Source organism: Mustela nivalis, assembly GCF_964662115.1.
Source record: "Mustela nivalis genome assembly, chromosome: 2".
NCBI classification, from domain to species: Eukaryota; Metazoa; Chordata; class Mammalia; order Carnivora; family Mustelidae; genus Mustela; species Mustela nivalis.
This window is the reverse complement of record NC_139021.1, coordinates 149,547,310-149,561,979: the sequence shown is the minus strand read 5'-3', so window position 1 is coordinate 149,561,979 and position 14,670 is coordinate 149,547,310. Positions and strand designations below refer to the sequence as shown.

Here is a 14,670-nt window from a genome sequence, read left to right as displayed (position 1 = left end):
CTGTTTTCTAGTTGGATTGATCTTGACTATTGAGTTTTGAGAGTTCTTTATATAGTCTAGATACTAGTCTCCAGTTGGGTATGTGGTTTGGAAATATTTTCTCCCAGCCCGTAGCTTGTGCTTTTACCTTCTTCATACAGACTTTTGCAGAGCAAAAAGATTTTTACTTTTGATGAGGTCCACTTTATCAATTCTTTTTGCCTTTTCTGGACTGTACTTTTAGGGTCAAGTGTTAGCAACTCAAATTTCCAAAGGCTTTCTCCTGTTTTTTTTTTTTTTCCCCTAAAAATTTTATAGTTCTACATTTAAGTTTATGATTCATTTGGAATTAACATTTGTACAAGGCATAAGGTTTAGGGGCTTCTGCCCCTCCCCCCCCATTAATGTCCAGTTACCCTATTGTCTTTTGTTAGAATTACCCTATTGTCTTTTGAATTGCTTTTTACCTCTGTCAAAGATCTATTGGGCATATTTGCATGGGTCTACTTCTAGGTTCCATTGATATAAGTGTCTATCTCTGCTAATACCAACTTTCTTATTTACTGTAATTGTATAGTAAGTGTTAACAATGGATAGGGTGATTTCTCCCATTTACTTATCCTTTTTCAAAATTGGTTTCACTACTCTAGGTTCTTGCCTTTCCATATAAATTTTAGATAAGTTTGTCTTATTTTATTTAACTATTTTTGTATTAGTTTCAGAAGAAGAATTTAGTGATTCGTCAGTTGGATATAACACCCAGTGCTCATCACATCATGTGCCCTCCTTAATGCCCATCACCCAATTACTCCATCCCCCCACCGACCTCCCCTCCAGTAACCCTCAGTTTGTTTCCTAGAGTTCAGCATCTCTTATGGTTTGCTTCCTCTCAATTTTCATCTAACTTTATTTTTCTTTCACTTTCCCTATGTTCATCTGTTTTGTTTCTTTAATTTCACATATGAGTGAAATCATATGGTACTTGTTCTCTGACTTATTTTGCTTAGCATAATAGCCTCTAGTTCCATCTGCATCATTGCAAATGACAAGACTTTTTATTTTATTTTTATTATGTGCAAGGCTTGAACTTATGACCCTGAGACCAAGACCCTGAATGGGATCAAGAGTTGGATGCTTAATCGGCTGAGCTACCCAAGTGTCCCAGGTTTGTTTTATTTTAAAATCTTGCTGTAACTTTGATGGAAATCACATTAAATCTAGAGATTAATTTGGGGAATATTGAAATCTTTACTATATTGAGTCTTCCAATAGATTAATATGTTGTGTCTTTATTTATTTAGGTCTTCTTTTATTTATTTTGCCACATTTTGTGAGTTTTAGGAGACAGATTCTGTACATGTTTTGTTAGAATTGTACCTATATATTTCATATTTGGAGAAATGTCAATTATATAGTTCCTTTCATTTCAGTTTCCAGGTGTTCATTTTTTTGTAAATAGAAATGTGATTGATTTATGTTTTTTTGGTCTTTTATCATTTAACTTTGCTGAACTCAGTTTTAGGGATTATTTTATTTTATATTTTTGGTAGATTCCTTAGGGTTTTCTATGTACACATTATCTGTTATCAGCAAATAATGGTTTTAACTCTTACTTTTCAATTTGTATGCTTTTTATATTCTTTATCATAATGTTGGCCAGGACTTCTATTACTTTGTTTAACAAGTCTGGGGAGAGAGGACATCCTCACTCTATTCCTGATATTAGAAGTAAAGCATTCAATCTTTCACTATTAAGTGTGATGTTCTTATCGGTGTTGTGGATGCTCTATAACAAGTTGAGGTAACTCCCCTTCATCTAGTGTGCTGAGATGTTTATCATGATTGTGGATTTTAGATTTTTTCTTTTTTTATGATGGCTTTGGATTTTGTCAAAATCTCCTTCTGTATCAGTAGGTATGATGATATAACTTTTTCTCTTTAGCCTGTTGATATGTGGATTATACTGATTGATTTTTCAAATGTTGAGCCTGCTTCATATTTTATGGTGTAAGTTCTACTTGGTCATGGTATAAAATTCTTTTTATTCTTTTAAGATTTTATTTATTTATTTGACAGACAGAGATCACAAGTAGGCAGAGAGGCAGGCAGAGAGAGAGAGGGGGAAGCAGGCTCCTCTCTGAGCAGACTGCCTGATGCAGGGCTTGATCTCAGGACCCCAGGATCATGACCTGAGCCGAAGGCAGAGGCTTAAACCCACTGAGCCACCCAGGCACCCCTAAAAATTCTTTTTATAGATTGCTGAATTTGATTTGCTAATATTTTGTTGTAGATTGATGTACCTAAGTTTCTGAGATAAATTATTCTGCAGTTTTATTGTATTGTTAAAATGAGTTGGGAACTATTATTATCTCTTTTTTTCCTATAAAGATAGTGGAAAATTGGTATGACTTCTTCTTTAAATGTTTAGTAGAATTCTCCAGTGAAATCAACTGAGTCTGCATATTTCTTTTGGGAACTTTTAAGTTACAAACTCCATTTCTACCATGATCATAGGACTATTCAGTCTTTTAATTTCATCTTGGTAGAGTTTCAATAGTTTGCGGTTTTCAAGAAATTTAGTCTATTTCTTCTGAGTTGTTTAATTTAGGAGTGCAAAGTTATTTATAGTATTTCATTATTACTCCTTTAGTAGCTGTGGGAATCTGTAGTGATAACCCTTCTTGCAAATCTGACATTAATGATTTAGGTCTTTCTACAGGTAATGTTTCCCTGCTTTCAGTTTCATGTATTTCTGCTCTTATCCTCATTATTTTCTTCCTTCTGCTTGCTTTGTACTTATTTTGCTCTTCTTTTATTAGTTTCTTGAGGTAGGAGCTTAGATTATTGATTAGAGACTTTTCCTGTTTTCTACTGTAAGCATTTTAGTGTTATAAATTTACCTCTCATCAGTACTTTAGCTGCATTCCACATGTTTTGACCTGTTGTATTTTAATTTTCATTCAGTTTAATATATTTTTATTTCCTTTGAGACTTCCTTTTTGATATATGGATATATTTAATTTACAAGTGTTTGGAGGTTTTTCTGTCTTTCTAATGCTGATTGCTTATTATTTTATGTATTTTGAATGTAGCTGCTCCTGATTTTTAAAAACTAGTTTCCTTAAAGTTTGCTGTAGGTGTGACAACATATCTATGCAATAGTTTACTCTTTTACTAGTTCAAATGACAGCAGAGACCTTCTTTTCTCTTTCTTTCTTTCAACAATTTTATTTATTTGTCAGAGTGCGTGTGTGTGCGAGATAGAGAGAAAGAGAGAGAGAGCAAGCAGGGGAAGAAGCAGAGGCAGAAGCAGGCTCCCTGCTGAGCAGGGACTCGATGTGTGACTCAATCCCAGAATCCTGAGACCATGACCTGAGCCGAAGGCAGCCACTTAACCTACTGAGCCACCCAGGTGTCCCCGAAACCTTATTTTCATTAGGTCCTTTTATCCTTCCCTATTCTTAAATATGATTGTCTTAAGCATTTCTATTACATATACTGCATCAGAAAGTGTTATAATCTTTGATTTACCTATCAAATATGACTTAAACTCATGAAAATTATATTTGGCCTTCTTTCAACCATTCGGATATTCTTTCCCTCTCTGTCTGTCTTTTTAAATTCTGTTATATTTTCCTTTCTGCTTAGAAAACTTCCTTTATACATTCTCTAAAGATAGACTTGCTAATGATGAATCCTCTTAGTTTTTCTTTATTGGAGAATTTCTTTATGTGTCCTTCCTTCCAAAAAGAGGTTTTAGCCAGATGTGGAGTTAAGAGTTGATTATATTTTCCTTTCAAAATTTGAAAAATGTCATGCCTCTTCCTCTGGTCTCCATGTTCCAGGTGAGAATTTCACTGTCATTCAAATTGGTGATCCCTTATGAATAATGTATCCTTATTCTCTGGCTGTTTTTCAAGTTTTTTTTTTCTTTGTCTTTTAGATTTTGGAAATTCAGTTATGATGATATGTCAAGGTATGGATTTCTCTGAGTTTATTCAATTTGGATTTCACTCAGTTTCTTAAATCAGTAGATTTTTTTTCATCTTTGGGAAATTTTTATCCATTATTTTGACAAATACTCTTTTAGTCCAATTGCTCAACTTTTTTGTTTTTTTATTTTGCAACTCCCTTGATAAAAATTAACTCTTTTGTTATTGTTCTACAGGTCTCTGAGACTGTGTTTACTTATTTGAAATATTCTCTCTCTATTGCTCAGATTGGGTAAATTACTCAAATCCACTATTCTATCCTCTGAAAACTCCACTCCACTATTGAACCTATCCAGTCAGTTTTTTATTTTAGTTATTGCATATTATGGACAGAGTTGTGTTCCTACAAAATTCATATATTGAATCCCCAACTCCAAGTGTGACTGACTGTACATGTAGACAGGGCCTTTTTTTTTTTTAAGATTTTATTTATTAATTTGACAGAGATCACAAGTAGGCAGAGAGGCAGGCAGAGGGGGGGTGGAAAGCAGGCTCCCTGCCGAGCAGAGAGCCCGATGTGGGGCTTGATTCTAGGACCCTGGGATCATGACCTGAACTGAAGGCAGAGGCTTTAACCCACTGCGCCACCCAGGCGCCCCTAGACAGGGCCTTTTAAAGGCTACTAAGGTTAAATTGGAATCTTAAGTGTGGAATCTAATTCAAAAGAACTGGTGTCCATATAAGAGGAGTGAGGGACACTGAGGCTCTCTCTCTCCCTCTGAGCATGCACAAAGGGCATGGGAGGAAACCTGTGAGATGATGGCTGTCTGTAAGCCAGGAAGGGAGTTCTCCCCAGAAACAGAATATTCCAGCACTTTGATCTTAGTCTTCTAGCCTCCAGAACTGAGAAAATAAATTTTTGTTGAGTTATCCAGTGACTTAATATCACACAAGTGGTATTTTGCTATGGTAGCTCAAGCAGACTAATACATTACATTAGTTCTATAATTGCTATTTTTTAAAAAATCTTTATACCTTCTATTTATTTGTTGAGATCTTCTATTTTTCATTTTTTTTCAAGAGAATTGGTCATTGCTGATAGAAGCATTTTTATGGTATTTGCTCAAATATCCTAGTCAGATAATTCTCACATCTGATTTATCTGAATGTTGTTCTGTGTTACCTCCCATTCAAGTTGGGATATTCTTTGCCCTGGGTATAAGTGATTTTTCAATTGTATTCCAAATATTTTAGATATTATATTATGAAACTCTGGGTTTTATTTAATTTTGTTTTAGCAGGTAATCCCCTTTTTGAGGGGTAGCATTTGGGTTGGGTGGGTGAATTTACCACGTTTCCTGCTGGGTACTGCTAACATAGCCTCAGCAAAAGTAGAGCACTAATACACAGCAAATGACTGACCTGAGGTTCAGCTTACCCTGAGGTCCTGCTGACACCGTCCTCTCACCAACTTATAGCCTCTGAGGGGAGGTGTAAGCTCAGGTCCCTTCTGGGTGTCTGACACCAGGGAGGGAGGAGTGAAGGGCTGACAACTGCTTTGACTGCTACAGGATGGGTAAGGAAGCTCCACTCCTTTCTACTGAGATCTGCTGAACCAGGGAGGAAGGTGGAAGGCGGGATGTACCAACTTACTCTGCCTCTGATCAATAAGTTCCACCTCGTTGATGCTGCATGGGAGAGGAGGCTTGGCTAGCTCTGGGCTCGGTGAACACTGTGGAGAGAGAGGGAGGAAGCATCAGCTAGGTCAGGGTGGAGTCTAACTCCCTACTTGGCCCTCCTGGCAGCACACAGGGGAGAAACAGAATCTTGTTTAGTCCTGTTTCACATTGTCTTCTTCAGTCTCCAGATGCTGGCTGCATCTAGAGGGTCAGCTCCCCACTGGGCTCTGATGATACCAGGAGTAGGGAATTGGGAGTGCTGAGCTGACTCACACTAACTCACTCATACTGGGTAGGGGGTAGAAGGTGACCTCACTGCTGTGGTCTTTTTCATGTTTCCTTTTTTTAGGGTTAATGGAGGTTTTTGGATTTGTGGGTTTATAATTTTCCTCACCTTTGGAACATTTCCAGCAATTCTTCAATATTTTTTCAGTCTGCTAGTGACTCCTTCAGGGACTCAATTTACATTTATATTTATCTTCTTGAAATATTCCCACAGTTTGCTAATGCTTTTTTCATTTTTAAAAATTCTATTTTTCTGTTTCACTTTGGTTTCTATTTCTATTTCACTTTGAATGGTTTCTATTTCTGTGTGTTCATGTTCACTAATCTTTTCTTTTGCAATGTTTAATTTGCTATCAGTTTTGTTTTGCGTATTTTTTATCTCACACTTTGTAGTTTTCATTTATAGAAGTTAAATTTATTTTGGTCAGTTTTATATGCTCCAGATCTCTACTTAATATGTTCAATATTCCATGTTTTTGAGCATATGGAAATCAGTCATTACTTTTTTAAGATGATCTAGTCTGGCAAATAAGTCATCTGTTTCATTTCTTGGTTAGTTTCAGTTCATTGATTTTTCTCCTCACTGTGGGTTGTATTTTTCATGTCTGGTAATTTTTTAATTGGATACCAGATATACCTTGTTAGATGCTAGATATTTTCGTCTTTCTGTAAATATTTTTGAGCTTTGTTTTTGGATTCAGTTAAGTTGCTTAAAATGTAAGTTCTAATATATTTAATTTTAAGTTTAAGTAGGTTGAATGTTTACTGTAAGTTATTTAATAATTATGTTCCCAATTGATTAATATGCTTTTGATGGATTATGTTTTCTGTAATAGTTATCAGGAGGTTTCATGGATCATCTACATTTGGATGACTTAACTATCTTAGATGCATTTCTATTGCTATTAATCTAGACATATGACAACTTGGGAAGTAGTAGAGCTCCTGAGTCACACTTTTACCCTCAAAATTCTACAGTTTCATTGTGTTCTATAGAAATGCTGAAGAGAAGACTATAGTCAGTGAATAGTTTTCTTTTTAGGATACCAGTTTTTACTTTCTCAATAAATCTATGATTCTTTATTGGGCAAATCTTGATTTTTTTAAATTCTATATATTTTTGGGGGGCATAGTAAGACTTTGTATTATATTTATATTTTCTTTCATTAAGAGAAATATCTATTTGTGTCTGGATACATTTTGTATCTTGCAATTTGCTTTCTAGAATTTACTTAGGTATACTAATTATTTTTATGTTAGATTTCCATTTCTCTCCTATTTGCCTCTGTTATTCTCTCTCATTTCTTTACTTGTCTTCCTCTGTGTTTCTTATGATTAATTTTTTTCTTCTTTGTTTCCTTGGAGTAAATCTCCCACAGTTTTCTCTTCAGCTACTGTTTCCATACTGTTTTCCTCCTCTTTCACCTCCTCCTCCTTCTCCCTTGCTGTTCCTATATCTTCATCTCTTCCTCTGTCTACTCGGCTTCTTTTTGTTAAAATTTTACTTAATTTTGAATGCTGTGGTTTTCAATATATTTGTCTTTTAATAGAGTCAGTTCTATTTGAATTTGATAAACAAACAAAATAACATGGGTAGAATTTTCTTGACTCTTCCTTTTTTAAAACATAGACAACATGTTGATTGTCTCCTTAGGATGAGTTAAACTAAAGTGTTGGACCCTGTATTAAGACAAAGGACATGCTGAGCTAGGAAGGAAACTGCAGTCATGATTCCATTTCATCTAAGAACCAGTGAGGCAAATCTTACTCAATGTTTGCTCACTGATTGGATAAACCCCTGAATGCTTGCTGGCCCTGTCTCACAGAAAAGTACAACGTTAGGTTGGAGGATTAAAGCCACCTTGCTCATTACCAAGTACTCTTCAAATCTTGGGCTGAGAATCTCAGAGTAAGCCAAGGTGGTAATTGCAGGATAATGCATTTTGGTAAAATATTTCACTTTCCCTGAGACATCATAGGTTTTTATCCAAAGAAATTGTACCACGTGCGTTTGGGCTCTTTTGCATGGCCATGGAATAATCAGTGACAGTTATTACAAATTGGAAGTCTGTGGTTGTGACCAAATTCCTGGAATGGGTGACTCCAGACAGACAATGTCTGCCCTTCTAAGTACAGACTGGGGAGGGAAGTCCCCAGGCAGGACTGCCATTGATGCAATACATCTGTCAGGAGGCTCAGCACAAAGCTCTCCTTTTCCAAACATTTCTACACTGCTGTGTGGGAGTAGATCCCTTGAGGTACATTAAATCTGTGTTCTGCCGAGAGGCCCAGGACTCCCAGCAGCCTTCAGGGATGGGCAGTGTGTGTGATTTGGGGAGGTCACTGGGTCCCCTATCACTCTTGTTCTCTCTGCACTGTGGCACTTTATGGAGAGTTCACACTCAGGCATGTCAGAGCTAAATGGTGCAGGCTGATCTGGTGTCACTTGCTAATGCCCTAGATTCTTTATTGCTGTAGATACGCGTGTGTGAGGGACAGTTCAGACTCCCAGTCGCCCAACTCTGCCCATTTCCGTGCTGAATGAGACAGCAAGCCCAGTCCTTTCTTCACCTCCTGTCAGAGCAGTCTTTGCCCTCATCCTGTTTTATATATCTGCCTCTCAGATGTTGATTGAACCTAGAATTTTGATATTCATTTGCTACTGCTTTATCTGGCCTATGATTCTGTGTGTTGAAGACTAAATGCACCAACAGAGAAAGGGTCTACAAATTATTTGTAAAAATAGACATGAGATTTGCATCACTGAAATTAGGCTTGAATTGATTAAGCACGTCTCAATTAAAATTTAAAGAAAACTTCTTCTTGGTTGTGTAGTATAGAAAGTAGATGTTGCATAGCTCACAATTCTTGCAGGGTAAGAATAGGATCATCCTCCCTGCTCCAGGTCATGGCTGAATGATTCCAGGGAAAGGAGCCTGATTTAAACAATCACATTCTGTCTTTCAGGACTATGAAAAACTGAGTGGAAATAGAAGAGCCAGAAAGTGTTGGAGCACATTTACCTTAGGACCTGAGGTCCACTGGCCACTGTATCTGGGGTACCTGGGCTCTCCTCTGAGGTCCTTTCATTCTTGCCTTACTTCTTCACTCTTGTTTCTACTTATTGTGTCCTCTGAACTCAAGAGTCTGAGAATTACCATAGCCAGTCCCCTGCTGTTGGCCATGCCTGTTAGACATGCCCCTATAGCTTATCCATGACACAGCTTGATGAAACATTGCCAGAAGCCAGGCTTCTAAGCTCACTCTGTCAAGGTACTTGGGCCCCATTTTCACCCCCTTTATAGGTCACAAAACCCCAGCTAGGAAATAAAATGAAGATGGTGGTATGTGGGAGTATCTGCCTTTCTGAAATCCAACAAATTTACTCATAGATCCTTCTGGTCCATTGAAGTAAAATATTACCCACTGTATTCAAGAATGTATCTAAAGGCTTTAGGATTATTATTTGGAACTGAGATGCATGCACCCATTTAATATATTTAATAATGATTATCGTTTCAATTTTGTGCTTGATGTTAATGATGGTAGGTAAATAAAATATGCTTATTGAGTCAGTCATAAGGAATTTAACATAGATAACACTGATTTACTTGTTAATTAATTGATGAAATCATTATCTAATTTATTTAATGGTCATTCACCCCTTCAGAAAACTATGGAGAACAACCTCATGGCAGGACAGGTGTTGGGGGAGACCAAGATAGGAGCAAAACATAGCACTTGTTCCAAGGGAGCTCAAGGTGGGGAGTCAATCCTAAAAATTTTAAATATGTGTTGATAAGCATGAGAAAAGACTTGTGGGCATGAACTTGGTGAAATAAATTTATACAGATATAACTGAAGGGGAGAAGGTCAGACGTTTCTTGCCGTCATGCAGGTGAGAGGTGGTAATCTACATGGCAGTAATGGTAGTGGTTCTGAAGAAATATTGGCAATTCTCTTAGATACTGAAGCAGTAGGATGGAACTAAGTGATTGGAAGGGGTGGGGGTGGACAGTGCGGGAGAAGAAGAGTTGAGGGTACAGACTGAGTTGCCAATGGTAGTAGAGATAATGCTCGCTTTGGCAGCACATATACTAAAAACAAAAAACAAAAAACAAAAAAAAAACATGGTAGTAGAGATAAAAATGAAAAAGAATGTTTATGTGGGAAGTTTGTTTCTGTTTGCTCACAGGAACTGATTAGATCCAAGTGGAAATGCTGAGTAAGTCTGAACGTAGGAGAGAAATCTGGGCTGAACACCTGATTAGAGACTCCTTTTCTAAAGAGATGGTAATAGAAAGCATGGAATTGGAAGAGATCACCAGAAAGGGTGATTCAGGACAGAGTGAATAGTTTAAGGGTCACCAAAATTTAAAAGAAAGTGTGAGAAAAGAAATATGGGAGGTAAGTAAAAAAGGGATAAAGGAGTAGAAGAAAAAGTAGCAGAGTGTGGTGTGAAGGAAGCCAAAGAGAGTGTTTGGATTAGAAGGGAGGAATCATCTCTTTTGAATGATACCGAGAGGTGAAGGATGATGTGTACAAAGTTCTTAATGGATGACTTCTGTCTTCTTTGAGCTGTAGGAGAGAAAGTTTCTGAAGAGAGTGAATTTCAGAGGTTTGAGAACAGAATTTCTGGGCAACTTTCCAGCCTGATGTAGGAAGCAGGATGAGATAATCTATGTAATGTACTTTGAATAATGCCTGGCAAAGATTAAACTCTCAGTAAATGTTGGCAGCTACTATAATGGCACCAAATTGTTCAGCTTTGTGGTTTTTCTCTAATAGTGATTAGCACCTGGAATATAAGCACAAAAAAAGTTGGACAAATGCATTAATTCTGAGGGGGATTTTTCAAGAAGTGAGATGGAAGAATAAGAGACTTGTGAAAATTGGCAATTGTGATAGAAATATTGTTCTGTGGAATCTTAACTGGATTAAAAAAAAACAACATCAACAGAAGACAAGAGAAGGCTGCTAGATAATGAGAAAATAAACAGTTCCTGAGCCAGAAAGTCTTGATAATATTACAACACTGGTGCAATGGGAGTAATTAAATGAAAAGGACTGAGGATGGAAGGTTGAGGAAGTGTGGGATTTGTGAATTTTGGACTTAAGAGTTCAGCAGTAATCGGTGATGACAGTGTTCTGGGGAGATAATGGAAGCAAGTTGACAAAGTGGAACAGGGTGAAGGTCACTGAGCTGATTTAAGGACTAAGAACTCAGGTGTAGGGCTTGAATGTTAAATCACCCAGGGTGGTAAGACCTGGAGGTAAGGGAGTGAACAGGAGGCTGACAGAGGTGGTATCTAGGAATGGGGGATGTATCTTAGTCTGTTTTCTCCAGAAAGCAAAGCCTGAAACAGATACTTGAGTGAAAGTTCTTGATTGGGACCCAAGGGGTAGGAGTAAGGGTCAGTAAGAATGAAACCAGGGAAGAGAAGCAGCCATACATCATGCTGGCCACTGCTGTAGGCAACTGGTTGCTGGATCCTGTTGGACAATTTAAGGAGCCGCATGAGAGGGATTGCAGGATCTTCTCTATGGAAAGAAAGAGGGAGACATTTTTCCATTGGATCCCATCCCCATTGGTCAAAAAACCCTGGTATAGTGCTATCACCCCTAAATTTCTGGGTTGAGCATCTGTGAACAAAGCAGTTTAGACAAAGAGAAACAGTGTGGCAGGAGACAAGATGCTTCCAGGTTGTACCTGCATGAAGGTGTCAACTTCTACAGAGTCCTGGCTGCTCCATTGTGACTAAGAGAAGAGGGGGGTGAGGCTGAGAGCATCTGAAAGGATGCCCAAGGGGCATCCATGGCAGGCCACCCCTTGTACTAGGCATATCTGTTCATTCCATCCATTTAGTCCCACATGTCACAAAGTTGGCTTCAAGGTAGTGGCCTGCAATCTCTGCAAATATGTAATTTAAAAGGATTAGTGATCTGGCTATATGGCAATAACTAGTATTCAGTGACTATTCCTCCATCACTTATTCTATATTTCCCTCACCCTTTGCCAGCACTTGGGCTGGGTCTGTGTCACTTGCCTGGAGCAGGAACTTTGGCCTTCTTACCCAAAGCATCCAAGTCCTAGTTTGTCTTGCCCTGTTACCTGAAAGTTGCTGTGACTGACTGCTTACCATCCTCACTGGCTGTAAAAAGCCCAAGAGATGCACCAGTAAATCACCCGGGTTTTATATAGGCCCTCTCTTAATCCATTTTACAGAAGAAACACTAGCTCCTCAGAACAGTCAGGATACAGAGCCCCCACTAATAACTCTTCTCCTTTTTTTCCCCTGCTGGTTCACTGGCATTAACAGTCCTAAAGTGATCAGGTGAGAGTTCCAACTTCAAGCTGAGTAGAATCTGTATTGTGTTCACTTAGAGAGAAAAGCCTTGCCCCTACCATCACTTTGCTGCCTATGACCCAGGGTCTCTAATCTATCAAAGTCTAAGGCTGTGTGAAGGAAGCACAAATTCCACATGAGGGTTGGTGATGTGAGAGGAGAGGCCAGTCTCACTTCTGGATGTTTCTTGATTTCCCTGATCCTCTAATCAGGTTCTTCTGGGCTCTGACCCATTACCCAAGGCATCAGCTCTTCCCAGCAGTCGTGTACCTAACACCTCAAACTACTTCTCCCTATAAGTTCATCAGCCACATAGATTCTTGCTATTCTGCCTACCAGGAGGTTTTTCCTTTACTCTTGTCCTGTAGGGACCCTGGGGATAGAATACAGTAGCCGTCTATTTGAACTCGTTATTGCCGACTTATGCCAGTTCAGGTGTGGGAGCAGGCCTAGTTAATCCCTCCTCTGGCGGCTGAAAGCAGGGAAGCCCCATGAGTCCATGGATGTGAGTAGAAGGAGAGACATTGGTGCCATAGTGAGGGTGATGTGTGAGATGGAACCATCAGTTTATGTAATGTGCTTTCCCTTTTGGGTCTGCATAGGTCAGATCTTGAACATACCAGTTCCTCTGTGCAAAGGATTGCTGTTGTGCCCACTCAAACTTGTGGCATATGGAACATCTGAATACATCCGCCCCAACCCCATGGTACCTTAGTCTCCCCTGGCTCAGAGCTTGTTTTACCAAGGTCCAATGACATGCAAATACATATTTGCCTAGAGCTATTTTTCAAATAGTTAGTAGCTTTCAACTATAGAAAAGTGACCCTGCTCTAGCCTCCTCAGAGTCTGTGAACCAGCTCTGCTATAGGGACTTTCTAGATGCTCTGTAGAATCCTGTTCCACCAAATCCTAAGAGGCAGGGCAGTTTGCACACAGCTAGACCTATGGTGGAGAACTTTTCTTGCTCTGGGCCCCTCTCAAAACTGGCAGCTTACTGGATCATCTGATAAATGAGTCAAATCAGTACTTTTAAGTGTGATCTATGATGTGTCCCAAATCCACAAGGCCGAGCTAACATCATCTGATTTCTTAGTGGAGGGAAGTACAAGGTGCAACAGTGTGCCCTTTACCTGAGAGGAAATGTCCCAGCATATTCCAGACCACTGGACTCTACTGGACTCACCAATGGGGCAAAACCTGGTGAGATTTATCGCCCATCTTAAGCCCACATGTGTCCATGATTGCATCTAGAGTATGTTCATGTTTTCAAATGAGAGAACTCTGCACTTCATGGCTATAAAAGGTCATCCAAGTTGGGATTTACAACATTAGGGTTCTCAAAGGCCAATTCACTTATTTCCAGCTGAAAAATGGGACTTTTAGTGTCTACCCTATATTCCTCACAGTTTTATAATGAGGGTCATATGATATAGTATGCACAAAACACTTTAAACTGTAAAGCATTGTTTAAATATTAAATGATTGACATTTTCCTTCCTTCCTTCCTTCCTTCCTTCCTTCCTTCCTTCCTTCCTTCCTTTCTTCCTTCCTTCCTTCCTTCTTTCCCTGAAGTTTGAGAGAGGAGAGAGAAATGGATTAGTGGTGTTCAGAGAAATCTTGGGAATTAAGCAAACAAGGGACTGCTCTTACTTATGCAAGACTGTCCTCAAGACCTCTAAGTCCCAGCTTGTGGCTTGGGATTGATAACTGAAGGGTGAAATGGAGCATTTCCAAGGTCTTACTTTTTAATTTATATCTCTCCTTTGTGGGGATACTAAATTGTAGCCAAGTTGTAATGAAACTCATCTTGAATAGAAAGTTTGCCAAGTACTTTATGAACTCTATATACTGCATAACTAGCCAGTTATTCTATGAAGAGGGGTGTGAGGGTCCATGCCCTTGGTGTAGGCCTTTGGGAAGGAGGACAAGGTCCACATATTCTCAGTACCGGCACCCTATTTCAGTCTAGGAGCTTGGCCTGGGATGGGTTGGATTTTCCCAGGCTTTCACTGCTCTTTGAGTAGAAGGTGTGCTCCAGAGTAAGCAGTTTGATTTGGGAGTGGATGGATGGCCAGGTGCATAGATTCCTAGGAATAATGATTGGAGCATTATGACAAGTTGATGACAGTGGCAGAGGAAGAGGCTCTAGGAATAAACCTTGGGGAGTTAGCTGTAGGAATGAGTTCCGACCGGCCTCACTTGCACTGTTCCTGGGCTGCCCTCAGGTTGAAGATGGAGAGGAGGCCAAGTTGTTCCCTTGCAGGTCGGCTTTCTGGGAACAAAAATGTGCTGGAAATCCAAGCCTTCCTCCTGCGTGAAACTGAAGGAAATAACTAGAAATACAGCTTCAGTGTGGATATTGAGCAAGCGTGGCTTGCAAGGTGCACTTTCAAAACAACTTCTGAATCATCAGTGTGCTGATACTTGTTTTTCCTGATAATGTGGGAA

General features: G+C 39.0%; 1 long non-coding RNA gene across 1 annotated transcript in view; it reads left to right on the top strand.

Annotated features, from left to right (window-relative positions):
• The first annotated feature begins 1,075 nt into the window (after positions 1-1,075).
• The window catches only part of LOC309860186, a 121,288-nt gene continuing 107,693 nt past the window's right edge, over positions 1,076-14,670 (top strand). The window contains exon 1 of the long non-coding RNA XR_014309234.1: positions 1,076-1,144. This is a non-coding gene — a long non-coding RNA (uncharacterized lncRNA). The remainder of the gene's footprint in view (positions 1,145-14,670) is intronic.